General features: G+C 41.3%; 1 protein-coding gene across 6 annotated transcripts in view; it reads left to right on the plus strand.

Moving 5' to 3' along the window:
• The window catches only part of GLRA2 (glycine receptor alpha 2), a 122,190-nt gene that overhangs the window by 79,498 nt on the left and 28,322 nt on the right, over window positions 1-14,370 (plus strand). The window lies entirely within an intron of this gene.

The following is a 14,370-nucleotide window of genomic DNA, read 5'->3' on the forward strand; positions in this document are numbered from 1 at the left end:
GATTTAAGCAACGGCTGAGCAAGGGCAAAGTGTTTGGACTTAAGCACTTAGATCTTTTCTATATCTGTGATCAAAGGGACTGGATAGACAGAAAAGATGAAATAAACACTCCCCTCCAGTTAATTTTTCTCCCTTTGTACAGCTACTGGGTGACAAAGAAAAGAGTAAGTACTTATGAGAACTGGATTGTTAAGGCCAAGAGGGGAATGTGGCTTGAGTTGAGTTGAAAGAAAGAACAAACTATGATACAGCAAATTACTTTACAGGCCATTGGACCTAATGCAGTCATGAGAACTTACCTGCCCTGTAAAAGTGGGTTATTTTCCTCAGGAAAGACATTGAGAGGTTTTATTGTAGCAATGGAAAATCAGTGCCAATGCACCTGCTGCATGGCAACACTAGTGCCAAGAGGAAGGTTGACTTTCAGCCTTTCTGAAGATTTATTGAGGAGTACTCAAAAAATAACAGCCCTCAGATAAGAATGCAGAGAGCTTCCCAAGAGCTCAGCAGATCCTCTGTGGAGACCATTCTGTGCAGGAAAGGCTCCTGCTAAACATGCAGGGCAGTTCTGACAGTATTCACTACAGATAAGAAGCTTTTGCTTGAGGATGCTTTGTGCACCCCTTCCTCTGGTAAAAGCATATTAATATTGACTGAATGGCACTGATGGATTTTGATGGGATGTGCATGAAAAGGAATGTGGTGAGCATATTCGTTGGAGAACCAGGCCCTGCTTGTGGCTTTTTCTAAGCTCTTCTGCAGTTAGTTGGCAGCTGGGGATGTTAAACAGATGTGGGTTTGTTAGAAACAGGAAGCTCTGCCAGCTTTGTTCCTTTGCTCCACTCCCACCTTAACACTACTTAAGGCAGTTTGTACCTAGGACCTGTCCTGTGTGAGTAGACTGAGTGGCTGTGGTGCCCTTCCTCCTTTCTCACAGTTCAGACTGGGGCTGGGCTGCTCTGGCACACAAAGCATGTTAAAATAGCAGCCTTTAAATTTTAATTTCCATGCTTTAAAGTGTTTTTGTGTAGGAGTTTTCTGCACTTTAACTTCCTGATATGCAATCGATCAAAGTCACAGCTGCTGAAATAACTTTAGGTTCAAGGTATGCTTTAAGGCAGAATAAGTGCTGTAAAATTGACAAATATGTTTACAAAATAAACATTGTATTGACAACTTAAGCAAAAATCTCTCTTGCGGCTGCCTATGCTGGAACATCTCCCTTGCCCTCCCCTCACCTCACCCATGAGTATGACCTACTCTGGAAAACCCAAATCTGTTTTAATTTATCTTCTCTGCTTTTTATTATGTCCAAAACCAAGCTGACAGCAGCAGCCAAGAAGGAGTGGGCACTATTATTGCACATTTTTCCCTGCCTATCTCCTGTTCTCCTCCTGATGTGTCTGACAGTGATACAGATACACATTTTTTGCAGAATGCCATTTGTAGAATGTTGGTGGTGCAGTCTCCTCAGGAAAATTCTTGTGAGTTTAGGCAGTTCTGTGGAACAGTTGGCAATGTGGATTTGGGAAGGATGATCTGAACTCTGAAACATGGATTAAGATTTCATTCAGAGTTCTGCCACTGGCTCCTCCTGAAAACCTGGGCAATGTACTTACCATATACACACCTTAATTTCCCTATTTGTAACATGGAGCTGAGAATATTTCCCTACATTGCACGTCTCCATTGAGAAGCAGGTGGATTAACCTCTTTAAGACTCATCATTAAGATTGTTCTGAGGAAAGAGGCAGATAATACTCCTTTTTTGAAATACTTGTGCTTTGAAATACTCCCTACTCTTTGAGTCTTGTTAGATGCAATCTACTCTCTAATAACCTGAGATGTTCCATGCAAAACAGTCCTCTGATTTTCTTTTGTTTGTTTTATTTTCTATCTCTACCATAATTGCTAGTGATTAAATGTCAGTTCATGTGAGAAACATGTGACAGGGTTCTCCAGCCAGGCGAGTGCTTCCCCACAGCTCTAAGTAATGATGGGGCAAGTGTAACTGAAATTTCTGACACCTATTAATAACTTATCAAACTGAAAGACAGCTCTTAAATATAATATGAAATCTCTTTGTATTTATAGCCATGTGTGACTCTCCTCAGAAGCTTGATACTGGGATTAATATTATTAAGAGGTAGGATTTTTCAGAAGATTTGTTTATTTATACTGAACATGAATACTGGGTAACATGGCAATACAATCCAGGCTTCTGTACAGGACCAACAGTCTCTTTTGAGCTAAAAGGAGTCAATTCTGTAATATGTGCTGAGTCATAATAGAAAAGGAGGTTGCAATGGCCAGGTGGATAAAACTGATGTAGGTGTGAATTCCTACATGTAAGTTAGAAGCAGGAACAGACCAATGTTGTAAGAATATTTAGTGCTGAAAAGAAACCTGGTGGTGAGCTCCTAGTACCCTAGACTTACCAGCAGGTCAAAAGTCCACAGAATGATTCAGGAAAGAAACATGTTCATTTCCAGTTATGCAGACAGAATTCCTGGCATAGGCAGTTCATTAAAATCTCCTGAAGAGTTACAGTTTGACCCTAATCTTCATGACTTAAAATTCTGACCAATGTGTTTTCTGAGCTTTCTTAGAACTTTGAGAGAAAGAGAGAGACTAAGGGTAGGGTGGGGGTTAACATGACTCACTTCAAAGCTTTGTTCTTCTCCAACGACTTATGGAACTGACAGGGGGAAAGCTATATAGGTTGTTATTTATATACAGGCTGTTTTCTTCTCTTGCGTAGGCTGACTTGGTTTTGCAGCTTCTTTTAAGTTACACGAGTCAGCTGAGCACGCCAGAATTGCCTGAGAGTCAGAAAAGCTGCTCCATTTTCCCTTCCTCTCCCACCTCTGACATGTGCTGTGCCCAGCCTGGGGAACTGGGGCTCATGCAGTGGCTGTGCCAGGTGTCCCCAAGATCAGAGGGACAGCAGAAGACAGGCTCTGGGGTGCCAGGTCTGTGACTGCAAGAGGAGCAATCCCAAACCATAGCTTTGAAGTGCATGTGCCTTTGTCTTCTTCTCACAATTAGGTGTCACACGGGATTAAAAGTTTTAGCTGAACTGAAAAATTACCCATGTTTCATCAGAACATGAATAAAACAAGAAAAGTTAATATTTAATTATTTTTTTAGATGAACAAAAGTCAAAGCAACTAGATAAGACTAAGCAGGAGTGCAGAAGTTCATGCACAGCCCTCCTCCCATCTACTGTGTCCTCAATTACAGCCATCCCAATGATTTTAAGTGGCAGAAAACTCAGTTTGGTCTCCTCTGGGCTTTCAGGGAATTATTCTGGCCATCATCTCTGAGAGTTTCTCAGTACAGTTTCTCCAGATTCCATATCATTAAGGCTTTTGAACCTTCTCTGAGCCGGATTAGCAGTTTCCCAAGGATGCAGAAGTCTCTTCCTTGTAGGTGGTTCAACCTCATCTATTTACTGTTTTTCAGACACAGTATATGACACAAACTGGGAACACACACACAAACACACACAAGAAGAGAAGTAAAGGGACAATACCATCATTTATATTGCCATTCTTGTAGCAAGGATGTAACCCAATACATCGTATGCAAGACCCTATAAATTTGCAAATAGCAATAAGAACACCAGAAGTTATCTGGTCCTTACTTCCTGCACAGATGAACAATAGTCACTGTGACTCTTCACTGAGCAGTGGTGATATCCTCAGTAGCTCCCTCCAGGATTGCTAGCTCCCTCCTGGTTGTCTCCAGCCTTTTCCTAAGCATTCATCTGTCAGTATCATGAAGTCATTCTGGCAGCGAGATTTTGCTTGCCAGGGAGCAACAGAGTTCAAGAAGCCTTGAGCATGTGGTATCAGGCTGGCATGAAAACCATTCCCCTTACTTGTGCTGCAGGGCTCTGAACCTTGAGGGCCATCCAGCAGTGTTTCTGAGAGGTGCCTGTGCTGTCCTTCAAAGAGTTCTCCATCTGTACTCCAGACTGCTTCTGTCACTGGTGCTGATGCTGTGGGGGCTGCTGGTGCTCAGTGCTGTGTGGTTCCTTGGAGAGCCTCTGGCTACTTTAACTGCAGCTGCAGACTACACCACTAATACAGCCACCATGGCTTTAAAAAAAGGGTGAGGAAAAAAGAGCAGTTTATAGGAGTAAACACTGGCAGTCAGGCTAAGCAATCAAATGAACTTCAGAAAATAATTTTCCTGTTATGAAAGTCCAATACTTTGGCTCAAAATTAAGTTGAGAAGGGAATATAAATGTGCTCCATACATGAGACTGCATGGCTAAAAGGCTTCTGCACAAACATCTTTCAGTGAAAAGCAATGGTGAAGTTATTGCTTTGATTATATATTTGCACTAAGTTCCTAACTATTGTGGCTCAAAATTATTTCACTCAGCCTGAGTGAAATGTGTGATGACACTTTTGAACAAAGCTCATGGTGTAAGAGTCCTGGAGACAGTTTAACATTACAGTATGATTCAGAAAGTTCTTGGATTTATAGCTCAGGTGAAAATTAAATTATGTGAAAAACATGATAGCTGCAAACAAAACCTTAATACAAGACTCTCCTTGGAAGCAAAGGTTCAGGATTTGGGATAACCAGCTTTTATTCTAAATCAACAGAGTTTTCTTTCTGTCTTTTGAATCGCCAAGGAGACAATTGTGCAGCAGCCCATGACCAAGTTATTACAATAATCAAAATCTGCATCAGAAAATGAGACTGAAAGGTGTCTCTGTCTCTTCTGTGCTTAAGTAGCCTTGTGGGTCCTTGCAGGTGCTCCTGCTGGTTCCACACCAACACAAAAGGGAGCCTGTAATGATGTGATGACCTGTCCTCTGCAGGTTTTGCCTGCTTTTTGTTTTTCCAGGGCCAGTCTTCCACAAAGGGATTGAAAGCATAATTTACTTAAGAATGTCAATTGGTCAGCCATCTCTGACTGGAAAGGACAGGGAGCTCTTGATTAGAATGTACTACAGAAAAAGAGGATAAAAAGATCACTACATTTCAGAGAATGTGAAGAGGGAAAACAGGGTAGAAAGTACATGCCAGTGGTTTCAAACTGAGCAGGTCTGCACACCACAAAGCCTGGCGCTCCAGGAGCCCTCAGGCCCAGAGTTTTCTCCAAAAGAGGTGGTGCAGGCTGATGGTCTGTAGCTGGTTGGTGGGACCCAGATGGGTCAGGCAGGTCCTTGGCTGGGAGAGTCCATGGGAATGTATGGATCACTTGTGTTTCTCCACCATCCCAAGAGAGGTGAAAAACAGAGGTCTGGGCATGCAACCTGTGTTTCACCACAGGCAGTGTTGATCCCAGGTGCTCAGTCTGCAGGCTCAAATGTGTGTGACAGGTACATTTACATTAACGTGGTAGCGCTTGGCCCTATAGAATACAGAAACTGATTCAGTTAAATTAAAAAAAGAAATCTTTGCATGAATCTTGCTCAATGCTGCTCTTCATTCCCCTTTATTTGAATTCCATTTCCTTTCCTCTAACCTGCCCTCTTTATCCCATTTTCTTTCTTTGTGTTTATTAATATTCAGACTGTCAATTTATTTCAACGTACATTCTCACCTTTGCCATATTCTATTATTCCCATTGTACATCCTCTTTCAATTCTGCATCTCCTTAAGTGCTTTACTGTACATGAAATGGGACTCACTCACACTTAAAATTGGAATCAGACCATGTTATCCTGCCAGAGCCTATCTTTTCTTTGACATCAGCTCAGCTTCAAGACCCGTTTTTACAGATGTTTTTATTTTCATTTTAAAACTTTTTTTTCAAAGATAGAAAGAGAAGAAAGATAAAAAGATAAAAGATAAAATGTTCATGGACTGTATATACAAATCTATTTATTATACCATTATTTTCAGTTACGAATTGTTTAAATTACTCAAATAGAAAGCATTTTTTCCCCTTCCTGTTTAATCAGATTAAACAAGCAATTCACAATCCAGAGCCAGAAGATATGCTGAGATGAAAATGATAAGTCGCTCAGTAATAGTGAGTAACTGATCAAGTAATAGTCAAGAAAGAAGCATATGGGGCTACTGGGTAATGTAATTACCCAACCCATTCTCAGTTTTTTTAGTCTGATCTATATTTCTGTTTGATAAGGCAATTTTCTGTGACCAAAGGTTTACTCTGATTTACCCATTTCTAACCTAGAGAGACCGACAGTCATAAAAATAAACAAATGCCTTTTCTTACCAGATTACATTGCTGGAAGTGCTAGGAAATTCAGAATTTAGAGTATAATCTTAGAGAAAAATAGACAATTAACTCTTTTTTAACAAGCAGCAGAGACCAAAAGTGGAAGAAAGAAGCCATATTGCTCTAGGCATCCTTTTATAATTTTAGGTTTTTGTTGTTCAGTTCCATGAAGTGGATCTCTTTTAGTGACTCACTTAGTTGTGACTACAACAGGAAATACAGCACAGAAAAGAAGTTATAGAATGTTCTGAAGTCACGTGAGATTTAACTCAATTTTTATTCTATTCAATGAAGAAATAATACCTGGTGTATACAGTAATTTCACGAATACAAGCTGCACCATTTTGACTAAGATTTGGCTCCCAAACCGGAAATGCAGCTAATACTCAGGAGCGGCCAATATGTGAATAATTTTCTGACATTTACAACCTCAGAAGTGCCAGTCAGAGTGCTGAACCGAGCAGCTGTAACGTCGGCATTTCGCGATTGTTACAAATTATTACTCTGTTGCGCGGCAGGTGGAGCCTGGCTGCCTGCAGGCAGCACGGGGGGTGGGGAGAGAGGAGGGAGAGCTCTCTCCTTCCCTTCTCCCACAGCCCGGGGGAGAGACGGGGGGGCCCTGTGCCGCCATTGCCGCGGCTCGGGGAGGCGGCGGGGGGCTCCGTCCCCGCCCGCCACTGCGGGAGCGGGGGGGGGCTCCGTCCCTGCCTGCCACCAAGGGGCAGCGCCGGGCCATGGTGACCAAGCCCAGTGGCAGCGGCAGCCAGCCCCGAGTGGCCCTGCTGAGCGGCAGCGCTGGGCTGGGCCACCTGGCCCCGTCGGCAGCCCCGAGCGGGCCGAGCCTGCACAGCCCGAGCCGAGCCAGTAAACCCCACCCTGCCACCGTTCTGTTACTATTTGGCAACTTTGTTGCACGCGGGTCCTCGCTGCGAACAACAGAGCGGCTTATACTCGGGTGCGGCTTATTTATGGACAAAAACCGAAATATTTGCCAACACCCAGAGATGCGGCTTATACTCAGTGCATCTTGTATTTGTGAAATTACTGTACATGTATGTATAGGTGCACATGTCCTTAGTATTGTTACCCTGCCACACTGCACTTCTGTGATCCTAACCCAAAGGAACAGATTTGTACCTATTGCTACAAAAATGAAATTCTGACTTGTTATTTGATAACAGTCATGCACTGAGTCAGTTAACTCTTCAAAGGTCAGTGAATAATGCAATTTGGTGCAATTCTTCCTAACTGGATGGCAGAGGTAATAACTGAACCTGAAGGGCTGTGGGTGAGCTGAATGAAGATTATTTTCACCTGAGGCAACTAAAGAACTTTTGGATCTACAAACAAAAGGAATTTTCTAACGCTGAGTTAACAAAAATAAAAGAAATCAGAAAAGCATAAATCACAGCAGGAAAGTTGACAGAAGTAGGCACTCTGGCTGTGCTCAGATACATACTACATTGAATTCTGATTTCAAGTGTATCTTAAATATAAATGCTTCTTTGGTCAATATCAGCATTTGACTCTATGCATTTAATGACATTGTTCAATGATCAGGCTGCTGGTTCTTGCTAGAAAATTTGCAATCTTTCTCAGTTTTTTCTCCTTTGTGATTGTTTTTATCCAAGCTCTCATCCACTGAAAAATTTACCACTTAGAGTCCAAATATTCAAGTGAGCATTTAATGACATAAAAGAAACATTATCTGCAGATTTCACTGGGAAGAAAGAGCCAAAATCTTCTAATTGTAATGAGACCCAGAGCCAAAATCTTTTCATTGTAAATGAGACCCAAGACTGGCTTTTTCATCTGTCTGCAAGGGCTGACAGGATATGTTTTCACCCGTGTCTTAATGCAGCCACATATAATTCTCAATTTGCACTGAGCTCTGCTCATGTATGGGGGTGTTTCTGTGTGATAAATGTCTTTCAATTACTTAGCAATAAGAAGCTGCTTCCTTGTAGCAAAGACATCAATCCTTATTTGTCACCTTTGTAAACTGATCACCATGGCTGCACCAATCTGTTGATTACTTTCTTTGGTTCATACACAAGAAACATCACAAATATCAGTATTATGTATTTTATTTCTGCCGATATGAGCTTGCTTTATTTACAAGCCAAAGGAAGGTCACTGAGATATGCTGAGAAGGTAGGGCTGTAGTAACCTTGGGGGCTGTGAGAGCACAGAGAGTCCTAAGGTTTTTGTGGGGCAGGAATATTTCTTCTCCCTTTGACTGCAGAAAGCTTTGTTGAAAGTTTGGTTGGTTTTCAAGGGAAGAAAAATGAAATGGTTGTAAGTTCTTATCCAAGACCACTTTCTTGAAGAGAGAACACTAAACATAGAAAGCGAGACCAAGCAAAAGAGCAAAGGTGTGCAGAATACAAGTGATGAGAAGCTGATGTTTGGTGTTGCAGGTTTATTCCTGGGACAGCTCAAGCACAGACTGGGGATGTTCTGGCTTCTCTGAAGTCTGACCAAACAGTGCTGCCTCTGCCCATAACACTGGGGGTGTGAGGTGCCTCTTGGTCTCCAACACAACTGCAGAGCATGCCCCCATGGGCCAGCTCAGCCATAACCTCTTCACCAAGAGGGCAGAGAGAGGCAACCAGGCTGAAGAGCTGCAAGAACCACAAATTGCTATTTACACACAGTGTTAAAATGTGTCTGAGCTGGTGGGAATGGTGGTGTCCCCATCCTGTTCCTCCCCAGCGTTTTTCAGGATCAGGGCAATGAGAAAAGTCAGCAGTGCCCTGGTGCATACCAAAGTCATAACAAATTACGAGCAGAGGAAATTCCACTTTTTTCCTCTCCTTTTTTCTATAATTTCAATCTGTTTCCACAGGGGCCTAAGACTCTGTTCAATCTCAGTTCCACTCTACCATGGTTTACAAGGCATGATCTCAACATAATTCTCAGGCAGGGCTACCAGAACATCCAGTTTCCAAATAATTTAGCATTTCACCTCTATACCTTGTTAACTATTTCTGTAGTGGCCTGAGCTAGGCTTGAACTCCTGAGATATGAGACATTTCCAGACATTATTGTCATCTTAGAAGTGCTACAACATGCAGTTGACTATCAATGTGTAAAAGTGCACTTTTGACCCCAGTTATAATTTCAATTAGTGTTACTTGATGCTCAGTGCAGAGGTCAGCCTGTCCCTGCATCAGCAATGCACAAGAAAATCCCACGGTTTGCTCCCAAGCTGAGCACCAGCACCATTATCTCTCCAAATCACAGATTGTCTTTGTTTTCTCACCTGTAACCTGCTTTGTTAGAAAAAGCACCTTGAGCTATCACTCAGACTTCTTTGTCTGCAAAACAGTCATGCTATTTTTAGAGAAGTTGAGGGCTTTTGAATCAGAGAATCAAAAAATGGGTAAGATTGGAAGGGACCACAGTGGGTCATCAGGTCCAAGCTCCCTGCTCAAGCAGGGTGAAGTGGAAATCATCTACATCCTGTCTTAAATTTACTGTACAGAAAGAATGAATTGCCAGGAACAGGAAATGTATGGGAGCTACACCATATGATTGCACAAAATGACACATGATGAGTATGCCAATACTTCATATGGCCTTGGGAAAAAACCCAAGTGTTGGATAATTCCTGCAGATTCTTGGGGTCCAGCCCCACTCAGAAGCTGGGGAGCATCTTTCTTTCTCTCTTCAGTAGGAGTTGGATGGAGCTGACACTGAGTAGCTGTGACCACTCACAAACCAGGCCTGTATTTTTGGCATCTTGGCCTGGTTAGCACAACAAAAATAGCCAGTAGCCCTACTACTGAATTTTGTTAAGTGCCTGGGATCACCTCTTCGGGCCCCTGCCCAGGGATCTCTCTGAACATCTTTGGAAAACTTTAACTTGCTGATCTCCTTCAAAGACTTGAAGAAAATGTCCCTTTATCTTTAAAGGAAAAACAAGGCATAAATGTTTCCCATACATTTCCTGGCTTGAATGCAGTCAGCATTTATTTCTGCATCAGCAGTGAGTGGGAGGTTTAGCATCTCATGACTTGGCAGAACCAGCAATAGAAATAGAGCAAAAATTTTTGGATGAATAGTTTATTCACTAAAAAAGAAGGCAATTTTGGGTGTTTGGAACAACTTGTGAATCCCTGCTGAGCTAGGTGGATACTTTCATATGGAATCTGAATAATAGAGGGAGGATAGTACAGTTTTTTTCACTCTGTTTAAATTAAAAACATCTTGCTGGTTTCTGGTTTTGCTTTGAAGATTACCCACTTTTCATTTAAAGTAACTTTTGTTTCAGTGTTAATTTAAAATGATACTTTGTTCTATTTCCACCTTTTCAGTCTGAAAAAATCTTTGAAACCTTTTTCTCCATGAGTTTATTTTAATGCATGGGAGAAGTTAATTTCAAATTGTAAGATTTCATGGTAGCTGAAATTTTTATTCCTTAAAAAAGCTTGTCTAGAATACGGCATTGTGTAAAAACAGAGGTTTGTGGCTTTGTAACTTGAGTAAAAGCTATGTTTTCATAAGATTCTACCCACCAAAATAAGTGAATATTTTTTTAACACAAACTGAGTACCTTTCACTGCATATTGAAGTCATTTTCACAGTGCAGAACCCTGGGAGTGGATGGATGTGTCTTTATTTCCATCTTACACTTGTTTGACAGAATCAGAGAGTTAAAGCAATTGTCTGGAGTCTCATGAGACTGGCATTGTAGCATAAACAGAGCTCACATTTGGGTTGATTCAAAAATGTCAACGAATGACAGCTGCTGAGCTGCAGGACCCATGACCATGTTTTCCCCTGGATTCTCTCCACAAAAGCATTCTTCATTCTGGTGGTGACACACGGCAAAGGGGCCTGGGAGCTGTGGGAGAGTCACAGTGACAAGATAAAAAGAGTTTGAGAAGTGGAAGGTTTAATCTCCACAAGTCCTTCACAAACAGTGGAACTATCCTTGTACTTGCATTTGCAGGAACTTCACTGGGGTCACTCATGCTACAGCAGTTTGTGGAGAACAAACTGGTTTTTGGTTTTTTTTTTTTTGCAGTGGGTATGGCCAAATAACAAATGAGGAAAATTATGAAGGGAAAGAAGTAGCTTTGTCACATTTACTATACTTAGCCTTACCATACTTGACTCTTGATGCAGACAGCTCTAATTCTGAAAAAGTTCCCTCGTTAACTGGCCCTAAAACATTTACAAAGCATCTGAATAATTGATATAATTTATGGTTTTATTGGTGGGAGCCATTAAATCCCCTCCTCCCAAACAGCGTTAGGGAGGAAGCTTGGCAACATGCAGTAAAAAATGGAGCAGCTATTTAAAGAAAGAAAAGGACAAGAAAATCTTACTGAGTTTTCTGAACATGAGAACTCTGAACAAGGCAGAGTTTCCAAATATCCACTTCTAAAAGTATTTTATAGTAAATGGAACCAGTGTGCTGTTGGCATTGCAGACTTTTCAGACAAAGTTTTATAAGATCTACCTTCGAAAAAGAGCCTCACTTATTTTTCTTTTATGCATGCTAGCTTAATAATGTCAACTTGGAATGTGTATTGTTGCTGGATTCTGTGCTGCAAGTGAAATTATGGGAAAGGTGGCAAATGCTTAGTAAGAGTCTCTATTACATAAGGCTCATGTGTTGTTTCTGTTGTTATTCTCTGCTGTGATTAGGATTTACCAAGGTACTGGCTAACAGAGATAATTCATAGGCTTTATCTAGCCAAGTTAGTGTATATCAAACATACATGTGTACCTGAAATAGCCTTCCAAAACTCCAGTCTTGGTCAAAAAGGAGAGACTGACATTTTTAGGGTGCGGTGTTTTTGACTATAGTTTTTGACTGTAGTATAGATATCTATGTTCCACTTAGAGGATTTTTGTCCTGCAATTGCTTGTTTCTTAGAATTAATTGAAAAAATCCCCACAGGTACATAGTGCTTTTAAAGTTAGGTGAGAAGAAAGCTCCAACAAAAAATCAGTCTGTACTGTCCTACATGTACCCAGAATGACTGTGGAGCAAGAAACATGCACATGGTAGTTAAGGGAGCTGGAGATGCAGCACTGTTTGATGAGTCCTTATCAAAGCAGGTGCTACAAGCCTTTAAGTTGAACAAACATATGAGTTTTCACCCTATACTATGATCTGGGGGAAAAACTCCTAGCTGATAACATTAGTTTTGAGTTTGATGGAAGAACCTGACTAAGCAATGGATGTGTCTAGGCTATCATGATTTCCTCAGTTTTGCAGACTCCAACTTCTACCAGCATGTCAGAAAATTCCATAGGTTTTTAGGCTTTGAGCAGCACAATTCTGTATATAGTAGAGATTCATAGGTAAACTACATAAATTGATTTGAAAACAAAGGTGTCAGCTTTTACTCATTGCAGGATTTTACAGTCTATTTATTTATAATATAGTGCTGGAAGCAATTGCTTTCTGTTTTCTCATTTAAAGCTGTGCCATGATGTGGTACTGGCCAAACAATAGAATAAGCTATGTATCTGCCAAGGATATCATGATTCTCAGATTCCAGCCTAGCAGGCTGGACTTAAAATAATCCAGCTGGCTCAGCAGCTATGTGGATGCCATTTCTGGTAGCTCAGTGTAAGAGGCAGGACAGCTAGCTCAGGGCTTCCTTTATCATTTTGCCTTCCCTGCTTTAGGCCCACCAGGACAGGATTTGCACAGTCAGAAATGCTGATTCTTCTGACTTCAGCTCCCTGCATTGTGCTGTCTCAGACAGCACAGTCCAGCTGTTTATTCATTTCTAATACATCTCCTAAGGAAATTTGTAAAGGAAAAAAGATACCCCTTCAAGGAAAGCAACAAGCAATCTAATCTCAGCTGCATTTTACACAAATTACAGTGACTCGATTCCTACTGTGCCTCAGCCTGTGGCATAGTGTCTGGGACATTTCAAGTTTTCTCTGGTATTCACAGCTGCTCAGAAAAGACATAACTTGTATGATTTCTTATACATGTGAGAGTGAGCCTCAAACCTGCTGTGTATCTAATTGAAAGGCACAGATTCATGGTGTCACCTCAGCCTGCTGCATGTCAGCCTGTGAGAGCTGTATGGGGGGCATTGCCAGGTGGAGCTGCACTATTGCTGCTGAAAGGCAAGTTCCTCTGATGAAGGCTGAATAACAGTGCTTGGCTCCTCTAAAATGTCCTTCTCAGTGTTCAGGATCTGCAGGATGAAGCTCTGTTTCCTTTCTGTTGTGCTTTAAATGCCAGTTCCTCTGCTCATATTGCTTGCTGAAGCACATAGTGCAGTATATTCCATTTGACATTAACAAAAGATCTTCTACGGACTTGGAAAAATGATGCTATTCAAACACTTGGCAAATAGAAGCAAAACCCATTGATAGAGGTGTGATTCCTTCTGTCATGGAATGGTTGTCCAGCCAGAAGAGTGAGGTCATTTTAAATAGGATGCAAAAGGTAGAGTTTTCTGAAGTGGGGATTTGGTTTCCTAAATATGAGTTTCAGGAACACAGCAACGTTTTCTGCTGCCTTTTCAGACCACTATATGTTTTTACTGCATTGAAATGCTTTATCTGCAGGTTATTATTCGAATTTTTGTAATGTTTCAGGGTTAGTTTTGCTTATCTTGATTCAGCTGTAGAGGGGTGCCATGGGTCTCTGTCAAACTGAGGTGACCCTGAGTATCTGAGACATCTCCAGCAGACTGGTTAATGTGAGATACTGAAGATTTGTGCTTTGTTGAATTAGAAAATGGATGCTAGGTACCTAATGTGTCAATTTGTGATGCTGTTATTTAGGCAATTGAGTAAAGCCTCTACTTTCAGAGGTGTTCTAAGCTCCTCCTTACAGACATGAAGAAGAAGAAACTTTGTTTGGGTGTTATTAATCTCATTGTAGAGAAGACATGTGAAACAGTTCAAATGCCTTGCATCCTAGATATGCCCATTCTTCTCCATTCCTTGATTTATTTATGTTAAAGTAGTTTATGCAACTAGCTGACGTGGATGTTGTAGACATTAAGTCAGATCATTGTAATTGCACTCAGGAGGTAATACCTGATAAACAACAGAGACAACCTGCTGTTACCTAATCATAAGATCTCTGCTTAAAAACTGCAAGACTGCAAAGAAAGACAGAGACCAAACACACCTATGGAGAATGTACCTTTGATATGCAGAGTGTGTAG

Source organism: Catharus ustulatus, chromosome 2, assembly GCF_009819885.2.
Source record: "Catharus ustulatus isolate bCatUst1 chromosome 2, bCatUst1.pri.v2, whole genome shotgun sequence".
Lineage (NCBI taxonomy): Eukaryota > Metazoa > Chordata > Aves > Passeriformes > Turdidae > Catharus > Catharus ustulatus.